Raw genomic sequence first — 22,781 nt, 5'->3', positions numbered from 1 at the left:
CTCCTCCTCTTCTTCCTCCTCCGCCCTCTTCTTCCTCCTCCTCCCCTCTCTTCCTCCTCCCCCTCTTCTTCCTCCTCCTCCTCTTCTTCCTCCTCCTCCTCTTCTTCCTCCCCCCTCTTCTTCCTCCTCCTCCCCCCTCCTCCCCCCTCTTCTTCCTCCTCCTCTTTCTCCCTTGGAGACAGGATTTCTCTTTGTAGCCCTGGCTGTTCTGTCCTGGAATTTGCTCTGTAGACCAGGCTGGCCTCTGAAGATCTGCTTGTTTCTGCCCACTGAGTGCCGAGATTAATGGCATCTCCTACCTCACCCTATCCTTTCTTAGTGCCCTTTAAAAGATTTTTTATTCTTTTTTTTTTTGTTCTTTTTTTCGGAGCTGGGGATCGAACCCAGGGCCTTGCGCTTCCTAGGCAAGCGCTCTACCACTGAGCTAAATCCCCAACCCGATTTTTTATTCTTATGTGCATTGGTGTTTTGTCTGCATGAATGTGTCTTCTTTTTTTTTTTTTTTTTTTTTTTTGGTTCTTTTTTTCGGAGCTGGGGACCGAACCCAGGGCCCTGCGCTTCCTAGGTAAGTGCTCTACCACTGAGCTAAATCCCCAGCCCCATGAATGTGTCTTCTTAAGCTGCAAAGTTGAGTTGGACCTTGGTCATTTTAATTTAGGCTCAAATTTTTCGATAAAGTAGTTTTTTCTTCCAGCTCTTTTTAATATACTGCAATTCACTATTTAAATTTAAATGTACAATAAATATAGTGAGGTGATCAAACATTTGATTCCAGGAATGTCTTAAAAATATGCAGTACCATTCCCTGTAAAGAACCACATATATAGACCCAATGGTGGGCTTCCAGAGGCAGAGAGAGGCAGGTGAATCTTTGACTTGAGACTGGCCTGGTCTATAAAGTAAGTTCCAGACAGCCAGGGCTACACAGAGAAATGTTGTGGTGGTGGTGGTGGTGGTGGTGGGGAGACAAAAAAATCATATATAGATGTACGGTGTTAGTATCTATTTCCCTGATTATTGCTGTGGAAGAATTTCATGGGGGTATTAAGGGTAAAATGTCACTAATCTCCCTTGGCATAATTATCACATTTATAGAAGTAACCCGTAGGCCATGCTTGAGAGCCAAGCCTACAGTACCAAAACCATCCATCCATCTCAGGCCCATTACTCCACCATTCCTGGCTTGATTACTTTTTAACGTGAAGCAGATATAACGTGGGCGTCTATACTTTAGCATTAATTTGTTTTTTTGTGTAGTGATTCCGGATGTTTTTCTTCATTAGAATTTTCTAAGTAGGAGAAAAGCTTACTTCTAATTTTTTACTTGCGTTTACAAAAAACAAAAAAACAAAAAACAAAAAAACAAAAAAGACCCAAAAAAACAAAACAAAACAAAACAAAAAAAACCCCAGAAATGTTCTAGGGCTCTGTGGTAGAAAAATGCACACTAGGCAAGAGCCAGGAAAATTTAACAAATGACCTGGCTAAAGTATGTGCTAAATAATCAATGACTTAGGTTTAAGAGCTTTTTTTTTTAATTTCATTTATTTTATGTATGTATGTGTGTATGTATGTATAAATACACTGTAGCTGTCTTCGGACACATCAGAAGAAGGCATCGGATCCCCCGTTACAGATGGTTGTGAGCCACCATGTGGTTGCTGGGATTTGAACTCAGGGCCCGTGGAAGAGCAGTCAGTGCTCCTAACCGCTGAGCCATCTCTCCAGCCCCGTTTAAGAGCTTTTCTATTTTATTTTCTTAGAATTATTTATCTATGAGCACACCATAGCTGTCTTTAGATACATCAGAAGAGGGATCCCATTGCAGACAGTTGTGAGCCACCATGTGGTTATTGGGAATTGAACTCAGGACCTCTAGAAGAGCAGTCAATGCTCTTAACCACTGAGCCATCTCTCCAGCCCCCTTATTTTATATTTTTAAAAAGAGTCTTAAAAAGGTCCAGAGGTCTCGAGTTCAAATCCCAGCAACCACATAGTGGCTCACAGCCATCTGTAATGAGATCTGATGCCCTCTTCCGGTGTGTCTGAGGACAGCAAGAGTCTCATCTTGTAGTTCTGGCTGCCTGAAACTTGTTTAGACTGGGCTGGCCTTAAAATCACAGAGATCTGTCCAAATGTTGGCTGATACAAGCCACTCTGCTGGTCATTTTGTTTTTTAAGGACTGAGTCTCACGGTGCAGCTCGGTTGTCCTTAAGTTCTCCATTCTTCTGTCCCAGCTTTCAATGTAGTCAGAATTACAGACTCCTCACTTTTGGCTTTTAGTCTCTCTCTTTTTTTTTTAAATGTTTATTCTTTTCTTTTTTTTTTTTTTTTAGATTTATTTATTTATTATATATAAGTACACTGTAGCTGTCTTCAGATACACCAGAAGAGGGCATCAGACCTCCTTACAGATGGTTGTGAGCCACCATGTGGTTGCTGGGAATTGAACTCATGACCTCTGGAAGAGCAGTCGGGTGCTCTTAACCGCTGAGCCATCTCTCCAGCCCGCTTTTAGTCTCTTAATGACTTTTTTTTTTAACTTTTTTTTTTGGAAGACAGGGTTTCTTTGTGTAGTCTCAGTGGTCTTGGAACTTGCTCTGTAGGCCATGCTGGCCTTGAGCTCCAAGATCCACCTACCTCTGTTTACAGAGTTCTGGGATGGAAGAAATGCACCACCACGAGCTGGCTAACTTTTTTTTTTTTAATAAATAAGATTTTGTTATTGTTTTGGATGGTTGGTTTTATTTTAAGGCATTGGATTGTTTAAGTTTTCGACATTATGGAAAATCAACATCTGATCAACTAAAACTTGTATATAAAGATCCTGGTACAGAGTGGATGGGACTCCTCATTCTAATGCTTATGGCAACTGATTATTTGAAATGCTGACAGGCAAATAATGTGTTATCCCTTCCACCCAGTCTTGGGAACCCAGCCAAGGGCTTTATGTATGCTAAGCAAGCATACTAGCACTGAATTATATCCCAGCTGTTAATTGGTCTGTCTGTCTGTCTATCCTTTTCTCTTTGTTTTTTTTTTCTTTCTGTCAGTAGGAAGCTTATTTAAACAGATGCTGCGACTTGAAAGAGCTATCTAGGATTCATTTTTTTGTTATTTTCTTATGTTCTTGGAACTTAGGACTGAACACAGGGCCTTGAACTTGCCTAGGAAGAGCTCTACCACTGAGCTAAATCCCCAACCCCAATTCATTTTTTTCAAGAGTATTTTACCACTACTAAAGGATCGATTACCATACATGTAACTGCTACATAAAAAAGTTAGGAAATTGTCCTTGGTTTTACAGTGACAAAACCATTAGCCAGGTGATGGTGTCACATGCCTTTTAATTTCAGCACTGGGGAGGCAGAGGCAGGGGGTTTTCTGTGAGTTTGAGGGCAGTCTGGTCAACAGAATTAGTTTCAGGATAGTCAGGAATACACAAAGAAAATCTGTCTTGAGAGAAGACCAAAACCCTTTTTGTCTACAGCTGAACAAGGTGTGTAAGGAGTTTTATGTTGTTGGGTTCATTTGTTACTGGAATAAAAGATGAGAGCGGTATGAGCAGGCCACTAACAGAACCAGTACCTTCCTCCAGACAATCTCCATTTGAAGTCGGCTGAAACAAGCTTGGCAACTTAGTTAGTTTGAAGGAGAGACGCCCAATGTGCTTGTCCATAGACACCATCTACTCTATATACACACAGTAAAGGAGCAGGGAAGGGAGAACAGAGAAAACTGCTGTTAGAGTGTGGTGCGACCAAATCGTGGCTTTCTGTGGGAGAATATGTTGTAGGTCTATGATACAATTCTGGGGTATAGCAGCTTCCCTTTTAGTAGACAGCTCCTGTCTGCTGCTACAATGCATGAATCCTCTGTTCAGCTTCCATTTCAAACTGTATAGTTGTGTTCAGTTCTTTGATTGTCCATTAGATCAGGAGCTGATCTGTCTCAAACTCTCTCATTGGTAATAGGCTTTCATTAGTTTACCAAGGGATGTAGGCCTCTTAGCTGTACCCCAGAAGCACCCTGCCCCAGACCACCTTCAGGTTAACGTAATTGTTGTTCTCAGGCTTGACTCCTTCCTTAGCTTTCTCATCTGCCATGGTGAGAACCACCTCACAAAAGAGGCCCAGGTCCACACTGTAGGAACACATGTGCAGCACCAGGGTTGGCAGAAGGAGGTGGCACCAGTGGACCACAAAACCTAGCTTGTTATGATTTATTTCTTTTTATATTGTTATATTTAATATTGTTACTTTGATTAATGTGCATTTTTATGTGTATCTGATGTGGGTGCTAGGATTTGAACTCAGGTCTTCTGGAAGAGCAACACAAAATACTTTTAACAAATGACCCATCTTTCCACCCCATCCCCATTTTAGACAAGGTCTCCACTGTGTAACTCTGGCTTAAAACTTGCTATGTAGACCAGGTTGTTTTCAAACTCGAGATCTGCCTGCTTCTGCTTTTAAAGTGCTGGGATTAAATGCATGTGCTATAAAGTAGAAGTTGTCTGAATTGAGAGATGTTAGTTAATGTTTTAGAAAGTGTTTGGTAAGGTGATAGATATTACCAAGCAACTGTATAATAATAACCCAGTATTTTAGAAGATTTATTTATTTAACGTATGTGAATACACTGTCACTCTGTTCACACACACCAGAAGAGGGCATCGGATCCCATTACAGATGGTTGTGAGCCACCATGTGGTTGCTGGGAATTGAACTCAGGACCTCTGGAAGAACAGTCAGTGCTCTTAACCGCTGAGCCATCTCTCCAGCCCATAACCCAGTATTTTAAATAATCTATATGGGCAATAATTTGTGTGTGTGTGTGTGTGTGTGTGTGTGTGTGTATTTCAACTGAGTGAGACTGCCTCAATAATGTGTGTGTGTGTGTGTGTGTGTGTGTGTGTGTGTGTGTGTGTGTGTGTATTTCAACTGAGTGAGACTGCCTCAAAATGAAAAAGTAAAAGGAGGGCTGTGAAGATAAGGGTAGTGGTATAGTCCTTGTGTAGCACGAGTGAGGAGGCTCTGGGGATTCAATTCCTAGTACTGCAAAACTTTTTTTTTTTTTTTTTTTTTTTTGGAGCTGGGGACCGAACCCAGGGCCTTGTGCTTGCTAGGCAAGCGCTCTACCACTGAGCTAAATCCCCAACCCCGCAAAACTTTTGTTACCCTGAGTTTTCAGACACTGGTTTCATGTGGCACAGGCTGACATCAGACTCCTTGTACTCTTTTTTCCAAGGCCTTGCGCTTGCTAGGCAAGCACTCTACCACTGAGCTAAATCCCCAACCCCTCTCTTTTTTTTTAAAAGAGATTTATTTATTTATTATACATAAGTACACTGTAGCTGTCTTCAGACACACCAGAAGAGGGCATCAGATCTCATTACAGATGGTTGTGAGCCACCATGTGGTTGCTGGGATTTGAACGCAGGACCTCTGGAAGAGCAGTCAGTACTCTTAACCACTGAGCCATCTCGCCAGCCCCCAACTCCTTGTACTCTTTTTTTTTTTTCTTTCCGGAGCTGGGGACCGAACCCAGGGCCTTGCGCTTCCTAGGTAAGCGCGCTACCACTGAGCTAAATCCCCAGCTCCTTGTACTCTTAATCTTCCTGTCTTTTCCTCCTAAGAGCTATGGTTGTAGGCACTCAGCTTTAACTCTGATTTAGATCAGGCTAGGTTTTGGTAAAAACTCTCATGTAGTTGGTCATGGAGCTGTCAGATCTATATTGTAGTTTTCTGTAGGTAAGTACATGCAGTACATACATACATATATATTTTTTTTCAGCTGCATGCGGTGGTGCATATCTGTCTAATCTCAGTTACTTCAAAGCTGAGGCAGGAGGATTATGAGTTCTAGACAAACCTGTGCAACATAGTAAGAATCTGTCTCCAAAAGCAAAACAAAAAGCCCAATATTTTTGGCTGAGTGATGGTGGCCCACACCCTTAATCCTAGCACTGTGGAGGCAGAGGCAGGCAGATCTCTGAGTTTGAGGCCAGCCTGGTGTACAGAGTGAGTTCCAGGACAGCCAGGGATGTTACCCAGAGAAACCCTGCCTTGAAAAAACAAAAAGGGGGTTCTGTTTATAGAATTTCATTTTGTTTGCTTTTTGGGTTGTAGGGAAAAGAGTAGTGCTGAGGGGAAGTTTGCTTATTCAATGTACATGCATCAGTTTTGCTCTGAAACTTACATGATTGTATACAGTTGGTTTTTTGCTGATGTGCTAGGTATCATGTATACATACATGTACAGACATTTATTGAGAAGAATAACCATTTTGCTTGAAAGTTGCCAATTTTGGCTCAAGATTTTGTTCTTCTTTATATCTATTGTATTTTTGTCTTTTTGTGATTGAAATGATAGCTCCAAAAAGACCTATTATTACTAAAGCCAGTTCCTTTTGCCTAGGGAAAGATTTTCTTGCTCTGGAAAAAGTTCTTTAAGATTTACCCTGCAGCTACTATTTTCACATCCTGCCTCTGAGAAGTCTCGTTTTGGCTTAAAATAGTCATTCCTGTTCCTGGTATCTTAGACCTGCTAGCTCCTTTGTTCCTCGTGATTTTTGTTTAGGGTTTATATCAGTAACCTACACTGTATTTTGTCAGTTGATCTAGTAACATAAAGTTCAGTGAGGAGCAAAGCTGGCCACTGTTAGTGTGTGCAAAAGGTAATAAAAATTTGTCTTTCCCATGTCCCTTCATTCCACTACTCCCCCAAATATCACCCTCCACTCCACCCTCATTCAGCGAGATGGCAGTAGGGAAAGCTGTTTGCCACTGAGCCTGTGTTTTGCCCCTAAAACTCACATGGTAAAAGGAGAGAACTGACTTAACAAGCCTCCACGTATACTCTATAGCCCAGGCCGCCTCCCCCAGGACTCTGCAGGATTCCCGCTGCAATTTGAGGCCCTCATTTATTTATTTATTTTTTTCTAAAGTTCTATTGGAACATACCTAAGCCTGTTTGTTTATGCCACCGAGCTGCTTTTGTAGCAACTACAAAAATCATTTTGTAATTGCAGAGTTGAACAGTTGCCTTTTACTACAAAGCCTAAAGGAAATGTTCTCTGGCCTTTATAGAAAGTTTACTGGTTTCTTCACTAGGAAATGCAAGAAAACCACTCCCAGTTGAGTAGAGTTCATAAAGTTACATGCATAAACATGTATTCATGCCAAACAATTATCAGTTACCTACATTCACCATGTTAGGAGCCACACCTAACTGCATCTTAACAGTTTTCCATTCAGTTTCTCTAGCCTTCTATCATTTTGCAGTAAATCACAAGCTGCAAATGTTTGTTTTGAGACAGTCTTACTTTGTAGGGAGAGGAGGCCTGAACCTCACCTTGTAAAGCCCATTCTGGCCTTAAGCTTGCCCTGATCCTCTTGCAGTCACTTGTGAGTGCTAAAATACGGCATATGCTACCATACCTGGCTTATGAACTGCTGAAGCTCACTTCCACAAGCAGATCACAGGTCTGATTTCAAGACAGAGTGTCATACTTGCTCTGTTTGTACATTTCAGGGTCTTGTGTAAAATTGCTATCATTTTGGAGTTTGAGAGATGGCTCTGTGGTTAAGGGCACTGGCTGCTCTTCCAGAGGTCCCAGGTTCAATCCCTAGTACCCACATGGAAGCTCACAACTGTTTGTAATTCTCAATATTCCTTCCTCCGGTTTCTGCAGCATTACTCAAGTGTGGTGCATAGACAAATATACCTGTACATACACAGCATCATATACATAAGATAAAGGGGAAAGCCAGCTATTGTTTGTTCATTCCTTCCTTATTTGTGGTCTTGCTCTGTAGCCTTCCTTTTTCATCACCTTCCACTCCCAGTTTGGTTGCTTGCTGGCTGGCTGGCTGGCTTGCTTGCTTGTACAGGGTCGCTTTCACTCTAGTCCAGTCTACCATCTTCATCACCTTCCCTTCCTGGTGCTGGGATTATAGGAGTGAGCCACCACATTCAGTATTTTCTTAGAGTTTTTCTTTTGCTTTTAATGTAGGGCCTTATATGGTCACGGTTGGCCTTGAACTAGGATGTGGTACAGAATAGATTTGAATACATTATTCTCTTTCAGCTTTCTGAGTGTCAGGATTGCAGCTATGCACTAGTGTGCTGGTAGGTGTTTTTGTGTATTGTGTCTCTAATCTCACTTTTTCTATGAGTTCTGATGTTGACTGCACAAATTTGCATGGTCTGCTGATTTCATTTTATTTTATTCTTTTTTTTTTTTTTGGTTCTTTTTTTTCGGAGCTGGGGACCGAACCCAGGGCCTTGCGCTTCCTAGGCAAGTGCTCTAACCACTGAGCTAAATCCCCAACCCCTTTATTTTACTCTTTATTAAGGACATTGTGATCCTGGCTGACTTGGAATTTGCTGTGTAGACCAGGCTGGCCTTTCAGATCTCTGCCTTGCCTTTGCCTTCCAAGTGCTGGATTTAAGGGTTTGTTCTACACCTGGCAGTTGGATGGGAACTCTTTACTGATACACAGGCAACTTATTAGTAGCTAAGCCACTGAAGAAAACAACTTCAATATTCTAGAGATGGTGGTGGTTGCTATTATCTTTTGAGAACTGGGTGTCATATGACTAGGCTTGCCTCTAGTTTGCTGTATATTAATAGCTCAAGCCTCCCAGCTTCAGGGATTGTGGGCATGAACCACCTTACCCTTCTTGTCTGGTGAGTTTTTTTTTTTTGCATGTATACTTATATGTTTGTCAGTATTCCTGTGTGTAAATACATATGCATACATTTGCACATATTTGTGGAGGCCTGAAGTTGATGTTACTTTTTTTTTTTTTTTTTTTGGTTTGGTTGGTGTTTTGAGACAGGATTTCTCTGTGTAGCCCTCTCCTAGACCAGGCTGGCCTCAAACTCAAAGAAACTCAAAGAAATCCACTTGCCTCTGCCTCCTGAGTGCTGGGATTGAAGTGTGTGCTCTCACCACCAGCTGATGTTTGGTGTTTTACTTGATCTCTCTCCATTTTATTTATTGAATGAGGGTTTCCTGTTGAACCCTGAGGTCTTGGATTCTGTCTACTCTTGGTAGCCAGCTTCCCCCCAGAGATGTCCCATGTCCAGTGTGTGAACAGTGGGATTACAAGCAGCTGCTACACCTGCCCAGCTGTTATGTGGGTTCTGGAATGGGAACTCTGGTCCTCTTGCTTGTGCAGCAAATGCTTTTATCCACTGAGTTCTATCCACTTGGCCTTGATTAGAAAGTGTTTGTTATGGTTATTTATCACTTTCCTGGTGTATGTATGGGGGAACACACACATGTGGAGTTCATAGGACAGCTTATACATATTGGTTGTCTTATTCTATGGGTTCAAGGCACTGAATTTTAGTTGTCAGGGCTTGGCAATGAGTTCCTTCCACCTTTCCCTGGATTCCAGGGATCAAGCCTGCTGAGCCATCTCAGCAGCAGTACTTTAAGGAACTCATTTTATTACTGGACTTACTGTGATTGTTATCCTATAAAAAGTACTGATTCATTAGATATTTTAGGAGTATTGGGAATGTTGAGGAAATTATTGGCTATAAAGCAGATTAGTGTTAGGCTTACTAATTTCTCATATTATTACTGATTATTATTGTTGTGTACCAGAAAATGTTCTAAGTACACTGAACAAGATGAATAGGAGCACTGCCCCACAGAGTTCACATTGTCCATTTACAAATCTCTTAGGACGTGCCCATCAAATTGCCCTTTGAATAATTATGTTTAATACCCACAGATTAGTGCTCCTGCCAGAACCTTTCTTTATGTTTCTACAGTGAGTGATGGAAACTGTGGGCTTGAATTGTTAAGCCTTGTGGAAATAAGTGAATGTTGAATGTTCAGCCTATGTGGTACTTTTATTTCATTTCCCATTAGTATTAGAGGATATTACAGAACAGGCACAGACAGAATATAAGAACTAGAAGTAGTAGCTACAGAGATGACTTGCTCTTCTTCCAGAGAGTGAGCTTATATGTGCACACTTAAATATACACGGGCTAACACTCATACATAAGAAAAGGCTAGAAGAAGTGGAGTGAGCTAGAACTTCTTTTTTTTAAAGATTTATTCATTTATTATATATAAGTACACTGTAGCTGTCTTCAGACACACCAGAAGAGGGCATCAGATCTCATTACAGATGGTTGTGAGTCACCATGTGGTTGCTGGGACTTGAACTCAGGACCTCTGGAAAAGCAGTCAGTGCTCTTAGCCGCTGAGCCATCTCTCCAGCCCGAGCTAGAACTTCTTAAGAACGTATCACTGTAGCTTTAGTTTTTTCAGTGCCTACCTTTAAATTAATGATGGTCCTTAAATGCTTTAATCTCCCTTCTAGCCCACCAACCACCAGAGGACCTTTGGAGCAGCTCCTGAATTCAGTTCACAGGTTAGCAGTGGCAGCTCCATCCACTTGCATACTTCAGGGCTACACCAGCATTCCAGTTCAGTAGAGTTGGGACAGTAAACACAAATCAGCAGCTATGCACTACCTAGCAGAGATAGCCAGGCCTCAGCCGAATTGGCACGAGTCAGCAGGAGGGATTGAGACTAGTAGGGAAGCCAGGACAAGTTTGTGCCTCTCTCAACGAAGCGAAGATAAGCGAGACCAGGAAGCATTGTAAAGCTAGCTCTTCAATCAAGCCCCTCTCACAGTCCCCTGAGTCCTATTTGTACTCCTTCCAAACATCATGTGTCCCCCAGGGGTCTTGCCTCACCATTCTTTTTTTTTTTTTTTTGGTTCTTTTTTTTCCGGAGCTGGGGACCGAACCCAGGGCCTTGCGCTTCCTAGGCAAGCGCTCTAACCACTGAGCTAAATCCCCAACCCTTGCCTCACCATTCTTGCCTCAGTACATGAGTCTGTATCAGCTGACATCACTCTGTTAATCCCAAGTCCGAAGTGGCAAGAAGCCACAAAAACTTATTCAGAAGTTTTTTTGGTGTATTTCTCTCTATGGAGTCATGACAAATTCACCTCAATAATGCATTGTAAGGTGAAACAATACATGGGTGTCTTTAGAGAAGAATCCTTCATCACATGTTCTTTTCTGTGTATGCTTTAAGCACAGCATCCTTTCATCTGTGTCTGCTTTAATGGAGCATTCCTTCATGAATCTGCCATATTGAAACATCATCTCTCCTCTGCCTGTTTCAGGAGAACACTCCTTCCCATGTTTGCCCCAGCAAAACACCATCTGATACACCCGACTTTCCAAAGAACCCTTAAGTTTCCACTTCACTCGTTGTACTTTTAGAAAAAGCTTTATTTTTATTTATGCATATGCATGTTCTGTCGGTGTGTATGCACTTGTGGTGGGTGCCCGTGGAAACCAGAGGAGCGCATTTGATTTCTCTGGAGTTGGACTTACAGGGGAGGATAAGAGATGCCCAGTGTAGATGCTGGGAATGGCTCCTGTCCTCTGCAAGGGTAGCGAGTACTCCTAACTTGTGAGCCATTTCTCCAGCCCTGCTGTGGCATACTTGATCCCACAACAGTAATCATAACTGCTACGGGATCAAGTATGGGCCTGACAGCGTTATGGGGTTTTTTGGGGGTGGTGGTGGTGGTGGTGTTTAGACCTCCATGAAAATGACTGTTAGGAGAGGTGAGCTCAAGAGGCACCACTTCTTGTCAGTAGCCAATTAGCTGTCAGTGGGGGAGAGAGACTTCTTGAGTGGTGTGTAAATAATCCGTCACCTAGGACTTGTAAGTAACCCTAGTAAAAACTTAGTGGAAACTAGAAGAGGGGCTAGGCTTGGAAGATAAAGGGAATCAGTGGGGACTGAAAGAGACTAGATCGGCAATAGAGTCTGGTAAGAACATGTCCATATGAAACATCACAGACTATTTTATATATATAATCAGTATACAATAATATGAAACCTGTACTAATAGATATTTTGGTTACTAATCCAGCCCTCTGCCTGGAAAATGGTTTTGGTGTTGTTGAAAAGATATTTTAATGTCCATTTATAGAAGAAATACATTTACTTAAAATGAGTGTCATAGCTGAGGTTGGTGGGATATGCCTGTAACCCAAGCTCTTGGGTGATAGAGGCTGGAAGACCAAGCGTTTAAGGATGTCTTGGGTGCATGCCCTAGGGATTGAGCCTTGGGTCTTCATGTATGCTTGCCATGGGCTAACCTGCCAGTCTAGAGAATGATAGTTTTCCACCTTTCTTTTTTCTCTTTCTCCCTCTTCCTGTTTCTATTTATTTTTATATGTATGTGGGTGTATATGTGTATGGATAGGTGGTCGATGCCTGCAGTGCCCAGAAGACAATGGAGCTGAAGTTACAGGCATTTGTGAGCTGCCTCATGTGCGTGCCGGGATTCTAACTCTGGTTCTCTGTAAGAACAGCAAGTACTCTTTTTTTTTCCTAACATTTAGGTTTATTTTCTTTATACGTTAATGTTTGGGTATATTGAGAGTGTATACTACATGTGTGCCCATTTGTACATAGTCTAGAAGAAGGTGTTGGGTTCCCTAGAACTGGAGTTCCAGGTTGTTGTGAAGCACTTGATATGGATGCTAGGGATTAAAATCAGGTCCTTTGGAAGAGCAGCAACTGTTCCTAACCATTGAGCCATCATCTCTTGAGCCCACAACAAGTACTCTTAACTGTGGAGTGGTCTCATCTGGCTTCCCCCTTCTTTGTTGTGGTGCTCAGAATTAAACTCAGGACCTAGGACATGATAGGGCTATGCTTATTGAGTTCTTGGGAGAAAGACATTTATAGCGTTTATATTTATAATATATTTTAAGTAGTATAATAATTGTTTGCTTAAGGCAGTTGTCTACACTATGTTGTGTTGGGCGCCAATTTGCTGTTGGCATTTCCAACCTTAATAAGCCTGAATTAAAAAAAACACAATCAAAATATGATTAGAAGCTATATTGTCTAATATGATATTAACTTAATCAAACCCCTTATTACTGTGGTTTCTCTTGGTCATGCTGTTTTGGTTCATAGTGACTTCCCCTTTTTCTCCGTCCTTTTTTCCTCTCCTGCATGTTTTTTTTTTCCTCCTAGGTCCCAAGCTTGGGAAACCTAAACCCCACCTATGGCTCTTTTGTCCAACTATTGGCTGTTGACATATTTATTAATCATAATTGACTGGGGATAGGGTCACTCAGTGTCTTAAGGGCAGACTCTCTTTGGGGTCCCAAATTAGCATTCGAATACAAGCAGCATTAGGCCAAGCCACTACAAGTACTTCTAAGCTTTATTCTGTCATCATTAAAAAATTAGACTTAGTTTTTATTTGATGTGTATGAATGTTACCCTGCATGTACATATGAGCACCATGTATGTGCAGTGCCTGTGGTGGCCAGAAGAGGGTGTCAGATCTCTTGGAACTAGACTTAAAGGTGACGTAAGCCACCATGAACTTGACCCTCTGAAAGAGCAGCTAGTTCTCTTAACTGCTGAGCCATCTTTCTTAGCTTTTTATATTTTTTGTTTTGTTATTTTAAGCCAGTGTTTCTCTTTGTAGCCCTGGTGTCTTGGATCTTGTTCTGCTTTTATTATTGTGTATATGTGTGCATTATGTTCGTGAATATATGTTTTATCTCTCTGTGTGTGTGGGTTGGGGGAATACACGCCACTGTGTCTGTGGAACTCAGGACAACTTGGAGAGAAGAACTTGGAGTCACTTCTCTCTTGCTTTTACATGGGTTCTGAATCCTATCGGGCAGTGGAAGGCATGGGAGCCAGTCATATGTCATAATGAAATAGTGAAATGATGAGAACTGGGGACACTGTACGTGGTGCAGATACTTGTAACTTCAGGGACTTGGAGAACTGTGCTGGGAGGATTGAGGCCAACCTGGGAAATTTCTCTAGAATCTGTCTTCCAAAGGAAGTGAAAACAGACTAAGGTTGTGGCTCAGTGATAGAATGTTTGCCAACTCAGTTCAGCCCCTAATGTTGCAAGTGTATGGTAAACATTAGACTTAAGCTAATTTTAGTCTATGAAGTAGGAAATTACCAAGGGGTAGAGATTTAAACTCACTGATTTGGGGGCTCAGCTGGTAGAAATGCTTGTTGAGTAAGTCTGACCACCCGAGTATTGCTAAAATTCCTTTCCTGGAGAGGTAAACAAGTCCACTTCTCTTCAGGTCCCAAGACATACCAACTTCATGAGAGTTTACCTGGGAAATAGTAAAGGTTGTTTATTGGACTTCCTTCAAGAGGGGTTAGTGACAGGAGTGTGGGTACTCCCCAGAAGAAGACGCACTGGGAACTGTTCATCCCACAGAGACGACAGCTTTCCCATTGTCACAGAAACGATGGGAGCACATTCCTGGCCCTCAACAGACTGAGCAATTGGGGCAGGATTGCATGCAATAGGTGGCATTGTGTGGCTTGGTACTCAGGTGAGGCTCTTATGACCTCCTCCTCTTCCTCTTCCTCCACTTCATTGTGTTAAGATTATTACAGTTGTGTACTGCCACTCCTGGCTTTCTGCAGTGCTAGGGGTGGAACCTAGGGCTTGGTGCATGCTACTAGGCAAGTGTCTGCCAGGAGAGCCACATCCCCAACTGTGCATCTGTGGAGACAGGTTCTCAGTATGCAACTCTAGTCATTCCGGAGCTTGTTTTGAACTTTCAGCTATCTTTCTGTTTCTGCCTCCCAAGTGCTGGGATATTCTATTTTAAAAATCAAAATTTCAACAGGTACTTATTTTTCTACGTATGGGATATGTATATGCCACAGTAACTGTATGGAGGTCAAGTTGTGGAAGTCCATTCTCTCCTTCCCTTTGGGTCCCATGGATGGCATCAAGCACCTTTACCTGCTATCTGTTTTTTTTTCTTTAAAAATATTGACTGTTTCATGAATTTGTGATTGATTTTTGCTGAGGCTATGGTAATCTTCCCTGCATCATTCTGCTTTCATCATATAGGCTGCCAAAGAGAGCACTGAAGAAAAAATGCTTAAGTTGTGTGTGTGAGAGTGATTCTGTGATGTGCATGTGAAGGTCAGAGGACATCTTGTAGGAGTCTCTTTTCTCCTTTGAGTATGTTACTCTTGGGGATAGTCAGGCAAGTGCCCTTAGTTATTGAGCTATTGAAGTGGAAACTTCTAGTTTTTTGGAAAGTATGCCAAATGATGGTTTGCTGGGTCACACAGGTGAAAGAATGTCTTGCTTAAGGAAATGCAAGAAAGACTGTTTCCCGAAGCAGACACAAGTGAGAGGATGCTCGATGAAGGAGTGTAAATATGACCCTCCAGACAGTGGGGGACAAGCACTGAGCCTTGGTTTGGTTTGTTCTGTCTTGCTATTCTTCACTAAAGGCAGGCATGTATTGGTTCACCTTATATAGTGTTGTTGAGCTCAACTTGTGATGCACCTCCATTGAAAGAAATTCATCCAAGAACTGTTACAGTTCCTGTGGCAGCTTACCTCTTCAGCGGCCTTACCTCAGGCCAGTTGGTGAGCCTGGCGTTATCTTCAGGATTGAACTACAGCTGCCTGGTATCTGCTTGCTGAAAGGACTGGACTGTAGCTGTGGTTCGTGCCTGGTGTCTCCTGCTTAGAGCTTCAGCTGCTGAATTGAATTTGGTGTTTGCTATGGGACTGACCTGCTGGCCAAGAAGATTGAGCTTGCCCCCAAAGAACTGTTGCTGAACAAGTCCACTTCCCCTTATCCTAATAACTTTTTCCCACTACCTCTGCTGGGATAGAGGAGAGATTGAACCCTTATTAAAAGTAGGTTGCAAAAAAAATTATGCCTACAAGGTATCTTGCTGGCCTTGAGGAAGTGGGATGTGTGTGTAAATGTAAGTAATTTACTTATTTAAGAAATATCTGTGGGGCTGGAGAGATGGCTCAGCGGTTAAGAGCACTGACTGCTCTTCCAGAGGTCCTGAGTTCAATTCCCAGCAGCCACATGGTGGTTCACAACTATCTGTAATGGAATCTGATGCCCTCTTGTGTATCTGAAGAGAGCAACAGTGTACTCACACATACAAAATAAATAAATCTTAAGAAAAATCAGCATTAGGTGTTTTGCTTGCATGTGTGCCACATGTGTGCCTGGTCCATGGAGGCTAGATGATGGCATTGGATCCCCTGAAATAGGAGTTACAGACTTGCTGCCCAAGAAGATCAAGCTCGCCCCCAAGGAACTGTTGCTGAACAAGTCCACTTCCCCCATCCTACTAACTTTTTCCACTACCTGTGAGCCACTACAGAGATGCTGGGACCCAAACCTGGGTCCTCTGCAAAAGCAGCCAGTGACTGCTGAGACATCTCTCCTGCCCCAGGAACTAAAAGGTTTAAATTTATTCTTTTGAAGAAACAATAATGGGCCATTGATATGAAATACGAAAATAAGTTAAAAAATTAAGGGGCTAAAAACACCATGATAGAAAACTATAAAACGGGCTGGGGATTTAGCTCAGTGGTAGAGCGCTTACCTAGGGAGCGCTTACCTAGGAAGTGCAAAGGTCCTGGGTTCGGTCCCCAGCTCCGAAAAAAAGAACAAAGAAAAAAAAAAAAAGAAAAAGAAAACTAAAACATCAACATATGCCAAGTCTGTGTAAATTACATTGTTGGACCATTTCCTTTTTTTTTTTCTTTTTTCTTTTTTTTCGGAGCTGGGGACCGAACCCAGGGCCTTGCACTCGCTAGGCAAGCTCTCTACCGCTGAGCTAAATCCCCAACCCCTTGTTGGACCATTTCTTGTTGTTAACCTATTTCAAGATAGTTTGTAGGAAATTAATCTTTGAATTACAATTTGCTTTTCTCAACTGGGCGGTGGTGGCTCATTCCTTTAATCCTAGCACTTTTCGTTTCTAAACAAAACCAGCCAACCAACCAAATCCCCCCCAAAACAACAACAAAAAGGGAAACTAGGGGCCGAGAGATGGCTTGGTGGGTTAAGGTAACTTGCTGCCAAGTCCAAGGAAATGAGTTTAATTCCCAGGACCCACATGGTGGAAGGGGCGACCAAGTTGCCTCTGACTTCCAGATGCATGGACACACACACTACGTACAATTTAAGAAAAAAAATGAAATGGTAAGGTACTTAACTATGCACGTGTGGTAACCCAAATTCACTCCCTAGAGTCATGTGAAGGTTGAAGGAGAGAACTCCAGAAATTGTCTTCTGACTTCCACACATCCAATATGTATACAGTAATAAGGATTACATAAAATAAATATATTTAAATATATATATTTATAAGTATATATAAAAAACTGCACTCTTGAAACTTAATACTTTAAGCAGTCTTCAGACATTTTCACATGCATTCTTGGGGTAAAAACTGTTTCCGCTGGAACTAGTGTCTTCGTGTTTTTAGTTCTCATGTCTCCATGGTTCTTTTAGGGCACGTGCATGTTTATACCCTTTTTATTATATTCGAGAGCCAGTTTTCCACTCACATTTGTTGTAGCTTTTATATTTGCTACTGAGTTTTTATTAATTGTATAATACACAGAACACATTTTACTGTTTTAACCATTATACTTTTTTTTAGAGAGTTCCATTGATTAGTCTTGGCTCTCTTGGAACTTGTAACATGGATCAGGCTGGCCTTGAACTTGCAGCAATCCTCCTTACTCTTGACACTACAGGTGTGACTACCACACTTAGCCATCTTAACCTTTTTTTCATTTTCACTTTGCTTTGCTTTTCTTTTTCTTTTTTCTTTTCATTTTTCTCTCCCTTTTTGAGATGGAGTTCATGTAGCACAGCTGGCCTGGAACTTGCTAATGTAGTGGTAGATGACCTTAAGCTTCTGATCTTCCTGCCTCCTCCTTCCAAATCGGGATTACAGGTCTATACCACCACGCCTGTTTAATTTTAGTCATTTTTCTTTTTTGAAACAGTCTCACTCTAGACTTTTTTGAAACAGTAGCCTTTGTTGGCCAGAAGCTCACTATGTTGATTAGGCTAGCCTCAAGTTTTTAGAGATCTACTTGTCTCTGTCTTCCAAATTCTGGGATTAATGAAATGTGCGTCCACGGGGGTTGAGGATTTAGCTCAGTGGTAGAGCGCTTGCCTAGCAACCGCAAGGCCCTGGGTTCGGTCCTCAGCTCCGGAAAAAAAAAAGTGCCTCCACATATGGCTCATTTTTTTTTTTTTAAGATTTATTTAGCTGTCTTCAGACACACCAGAAGAGGGCATCGGATCCCATTACAGATGGTTGTGAGCCACCACGTGGTTGCTGGGAATTGAACTCAGGACCTCTGGAAGAGCAGTCAGTGCTCTTAACCACTGAGCCATCTCTCCAGCCCCTCATTTTTTTTTTAAAGCCTTCTTTGTTTCATTTTTTGAGACAGAGTTTTTTTTCTGTTGTAGCCCTGGCTCACCTGGATCTCTGTAGACCCGGCTGGCCTCGAACTCACAGATTCACCTGCCTCTGCCTCCCAAGTGCTGGGGTCAAAGTTGTACCACCATCACCCTCCTTAAGCATTTTTAAAAGTGTATAATTTTTAGCATTAAGTGTATTTCCAAAGTTATGTCATGGTTATCAATTTCTATAAAGACTTTTGAAAATTGAAACAGTTTGAGAAATTTTTGAAAATTGAAACATTTGAAACAGGATCTTAGTACCTATTAAGCAATAATTTCTGAATGCACCCTCTTTAGGCAAGGCCTTTGATAGCCTCTAGTCTACTGTTCCTTTGATAATTTTTTCCTACTATGTTTATGGGATTCATCCATAAAGTTTTTTTTCCAGCTGCACCACACTGGAGCATTAGAGGTTCAAAGGTGGCTGGGCACATCAGGCATATTCTATCACCTCTGAAGGGTACTAGGTGTGCCCTTGAGGTGTGGCTTGGTCAATTATTTTTTTTTTTTGGTTCTTTTTTTTTTTTTTTTTTTTTCGGAGCTGGGGACCGAACCCAGGGCCTTGCGCTTCCTAGGTAAGCGCTCTACCACTGAGCTAAATCCCCAGCCCCGGCTTGGTCAATTATTGATGGCCTACTTAAGTAGGGACTGTGGTAGGGCTGGATCACAGTGATGTCCTGGTTAATGAGCAACACCACTAGTAGTCTCCTTAGCCAGGCATTCTTGGGATAGGTGGCTAGTTTTACTGCCATGCATCTTTTTTCCCGTGGTTCTTTAAACTTTAAGGGACTTCTTTTTTTTTTAATAAATCTTTTTTTTAAAGATTTATTTATTTATTATATATAAGTACACTGTAGCTGTCTTCAGACACACCAGAAGAGGGCATCAGATCTCATTACAGATGGTTGTGAGCCACCGTGTGGTTACTGGAATTTGAACTCAGGACCTCTGGAAGAGCAGTCAGTGCTCTTAACCACTGAGCCATCTTCTCAGTCCAAGGGACTTCTTTTAAACTTAACTTACATACATACATACATACATACATACATACATACATTCATTCATTCATTTATGCCTGAGTGTGCATACTCATGTCCTTCACTGCACATGTGAAGGTCACAGAACAGCTCGTGGGTGTTAGTTCTTTCCTAACACCATATGGGTCCTGAAAATTGAATGTAGGTCATTAGGCTTGGTGGCCATAACCTTTACCAAATGACCCAAATGTAAGGGTCACTGTCCCTTACAAATATTTTTTGTTATTGCTTTCTTTAGAGTTTAGAGGTTACATTTATAATTAGCACTGTAAGTTCTATGTCAGGGCATAGGGTCCCCCCACCCCCTTATTTACAGAGTGTTAGGTCTGACACAGGGGTAGACAAGGAACAGTTCGTTAGGAGGTATAAAATGTTTTTTATGTGCATTAGGGTTTTGCCCAAAATCACGTCTGTGCAAGGGCACCAGGTTCCCTGTCAGTGGGAATTGAACCTGGGTCCTTTGGAAGAGCAATTAGTGCTCTTAACCGCTGAGCTATCTCTCTGGTTCCCACAACCTGAGATAAATTCTAACAAGACTCTGGACTTGCAACATTCTAGCCTCTGACTCACTGAAGTTCTAATCAGTCAGCCTTTGCAAAGATAGCATCAGTCCATCCCCCCCAGCCCCTACCCCCCGGCCGTCTGTGTTTCTGTCTTGCCCTAGCTGTCCTCATACAGACCAGGGTGGTTTTGAATTCAGAGATTTGCCTGCCTCTTCTGGGATTAAAGGTGTGTGGTACTACTGCCAGGAGAAATTCTTGTTCACGCTGTTTTATATTTGGCGACTGTTTTCCAACACAGTGTTTGTGTTAGCCATAGTTCTTTTACATTCTCAACCTGGTAATTTCAAATTCTCTATCATATCGGAGTTTATTTTGACTCTTTAGACTGTTTTTGTTTTTGCCCTGTAGCTGCCAGCCTGCCTTGTCTTAGTTGGAAGCTAGGCATGCTGTATCCAGTAACAAACCGAGGTAAACCTCTGGATTTTAGTATGCATTTTTGTTTTTTGAGTACCACTGTTGATCAAGCTCAGCCTCATCTGCCATACAAGTGTTAGAACAGACTGTGGGGACTTTGCCATGTACATTCTGGGAACTGAATAAGGGTCCCCTAGTAGCCAGTGCTGAGTGGCCCTCTTCAGCCCAACTTTTTCGTTTCGACTTTCAGAAATATTTCCTGAGTTTCATTTTCACTTGGGTAAAACGGGAAGACGAGAAAATGCTGGGGATATTTTATTTCCTTTCCTCTAAGAAGGTAGATAATGCTTTGGGCATATTTTAATATGTTTGATATATTGATATATTTTGATATACTTTACCTCATTCCTGCTCAAGTTATGAAGTTCATGATTCAAATATTTCCAACAAAATATTCATAAAAATCAGGTAGTTCCTAGAAATAAAAATTTAGCAAATTACAGGTGGTTTTATTTCTTTCTATGACTTACAGTTCTGAACGGCCATTGAGTGCTAGGAATCGAACCCAGGTCTTCTAGAAGAGCAACCAGTGCTCTTAACCGCTGAACCATCTCTCCAGCTGTCTACAGCTGCTGCTACAGGGGTTTTAACTCTTCACTCAATCCCTCCTTGGCCTCCAGCAGCTTGTCAGAAGCTATTTTAAGTACTCTGTTTCAGGTAAACAATGGCTCCTTGTTTTTGCTTGTCTCTAGGGTTTTTGTGGTATGTGTCTGTTGTTCTGCCCTGGACCTGAGATCTAAAGGATCTAAGATAAGCTAACAATCCTCCTTTTGTTCAGTTTTTCTCCTCATTCTCCCTCAAAGAATGAATTAGAACCTGCTCCTCACAAAAAGACTAAGAATTCAAGTGTTCCACAAGTATTTCAAACAAAGAAGGGCACCAACAAGTAAAAGGTCTTGTATAGAGCAATAGATACTAATAGATAGAGCAAAAAGATATTTTTTTTTTTTTTGGTTCTTTTTTTCGGAGCTGGGGACCGAACCCAGGGCCTTGCGCTTCCTAGGTAAGCGCTCTACCACTGAGCTAAATCCCCAGCCCCAAAAAGATATTTTTTTATTTTTATTATTATAAACTAAGGGTTGGAGTGTTCTCAGTGATAACGATCATGCTTAATGTGTTGCAGAAGGCCTTTGGTTCAATCTCCAGCTCAAAATAAAGTCAAGACATACAAGTTCCTCTGTGGCAGCATATATATAACCCAGTTCTAGAGAGTCCAATGTTCCCTTCTGGCCTCTTTCAGCACAAGGCACATACCAGGAACATGCAGTCCTACAAGCAGGCAAAACACCTATAGGTTCTGACTTATTCTTTCTGTGATGCTGAGGATTGAACTTAGGGCTTCATGCACATGTTCTTCCACTGAGTTTCATCCCCAGCACAGGAATTCAGATGATTGTTTTAGTTGTTAACACCATGCCTTGTCACTATTATCCTTAGTGGATAGTGTAGCAGGCACAGTAAGTAGCCTTGCTGTGAAAAACAAAGCTAGGTAAAGTTATGTGTTCAATCTGAAGAGGGAGCTCAAAGATTAAGAGCCATTTGCTGCTGCTTGTAGAGGACTCAAGTTTGGGTTCAAACATCCACATGGCTGTTTACAGCTATCTAAAACTCCAGTTTCAGGTTATCCTGCACCTTCTTGTGACTTCATAAAACACATTTATGTATGTATGTTTTGTTTGTATGTATGTATATATGTATAATAGAAATATATAAATTTGAAAAAATAACAAAATCAGAATTTTTTATTTATCTTTTTTATTCTATATAAATAGATGTCTTCAGACACACAAAAGAAAGTATTAGATCCCATTACAGATGGTTGTGAGCCACCATGTGGTTGCTGGGAATTGAACTCAGGACCTCTGGAAGAACAGTCAGTGTTCTTAACCGCTGAGCCATCTTTCCAGCCCAGATTAGTGAGAGTTTAAACAAGACATTAGTAAAAACAATAAAGAACAAATATTTAAAAAATTTAGAGACTAGGACTGGACAGATGGCTCAGCCTCTTCCAGAGGTCCTGAGTAATTACCAGCAATAACCATCTACAATGTGATATAGTAATATAGTGATTTATACCATCTATAATGTAATCTGATACTGTCTCTGGCATGCAGGTGTACATGTGGATACAGCACTCATACATAAAATAAATAAGTCTTAAAAAAATCCTGGAGACAAAGTAGGCTTTGCAGGACTCAGTGATGGTCCTAAAGTTCAGGTGATGGGGACAGTAGGGTTTGAGGTTCTTGGTTGTTTTCACCTGCAAAATTGAGTTTGAGACCAGCCTGGAGTACAGGACTCTGTCTCAAATACCACCACAACATATAGCAAACAAAACCATCCCTTAAGCAAATTCCCAGACACTTTGGAAGCATTGTGCTCCATTAACTAGCTGTGTGCTTATCTTACTGTACCTTTAGTCCTTTTAAGAACTTTAGTACT

The 22,781-nt window shown here is 41.6% G+C and overlaps 1 protein-coding gene, 1 long non-coding RNA gene and 1 other non-coding gene across 46 annotated transcripts in view; 1 reads left to right on the top strand and 2 right to left on the bottom strand.

Moving 5' to 3' along the window:
- Atrx (ATRX, chromatin remodeler) overlaps positions 1 to 22,781 on the top strand; it is a 146,334-nt gene that overhangs the window by 5,407 nt on the left and 118,146 nt on the right. For 8 of the 44 annotated variants that reach the window (XM_087599088.1, XM_087599078.1, XM_087599068.1 and 5 more), the window contains exon 2: positions 20,812 to 20,996. The exons of 21 other annotated variants lie outside the window; for them this stretch is intronic. The gene's annotated coding sequence lies outside the window, so the exon portion shown is untranslated. Of the gene's footprint in view, positions 1 to 12,267; positions 12,367 to 20,811; positions 20,997 to 22,781 lie in introns of all 44 variants that reach the window. 15 more of the 44 variants (XM_087599090.1, XM_087599083.1, XM_087599070.1 and 12 more) reach the window with 2 other exon arrangements.
- Positions 14,838 to 14,942, bottom strand: LOC147998272 (U6 spliceosomal RNA). Its single transcript, XR_015647151.1, has one exon. It is a non-coding gene; the product is annotated as a U6 spliceosomal RNA (small nuclear RNA).
- LOC147998271 (uncharacterized) lies at positions 15,695 to 17,026 on the bottom strand. Its single transcript, XR_015647027.1, has 2 exons — positions 16,670 to 17,026; positions 15,695 to 16,398 (listed from the first exon to the last, which is right to left on the bottom strand). It is a non-coding gene; the product is annotated as an uncharacterized LOC147998271 (long non-coding RNA).

The sequence above is a fragment of the Rattus norvegicus genome, chromosome X (assembly GCF_021556685.1).
Source record: "Rattus norvegicus strain SHRSP/BbbUtx chromosome X, alternate assembly SHRSP_T2T, whole genome shotgun sequence".
Taxonomy (NCBI): Eukaryota; Metazoa; Chordata; class Mammalia; order Rodentia; family Muridae; genus Rattus; species Rattus norvegicus.
Note: the sequence above shows the minus strand (reverse complement) of the source record. Positions and strands in the feature narration are given on the sequence as shown.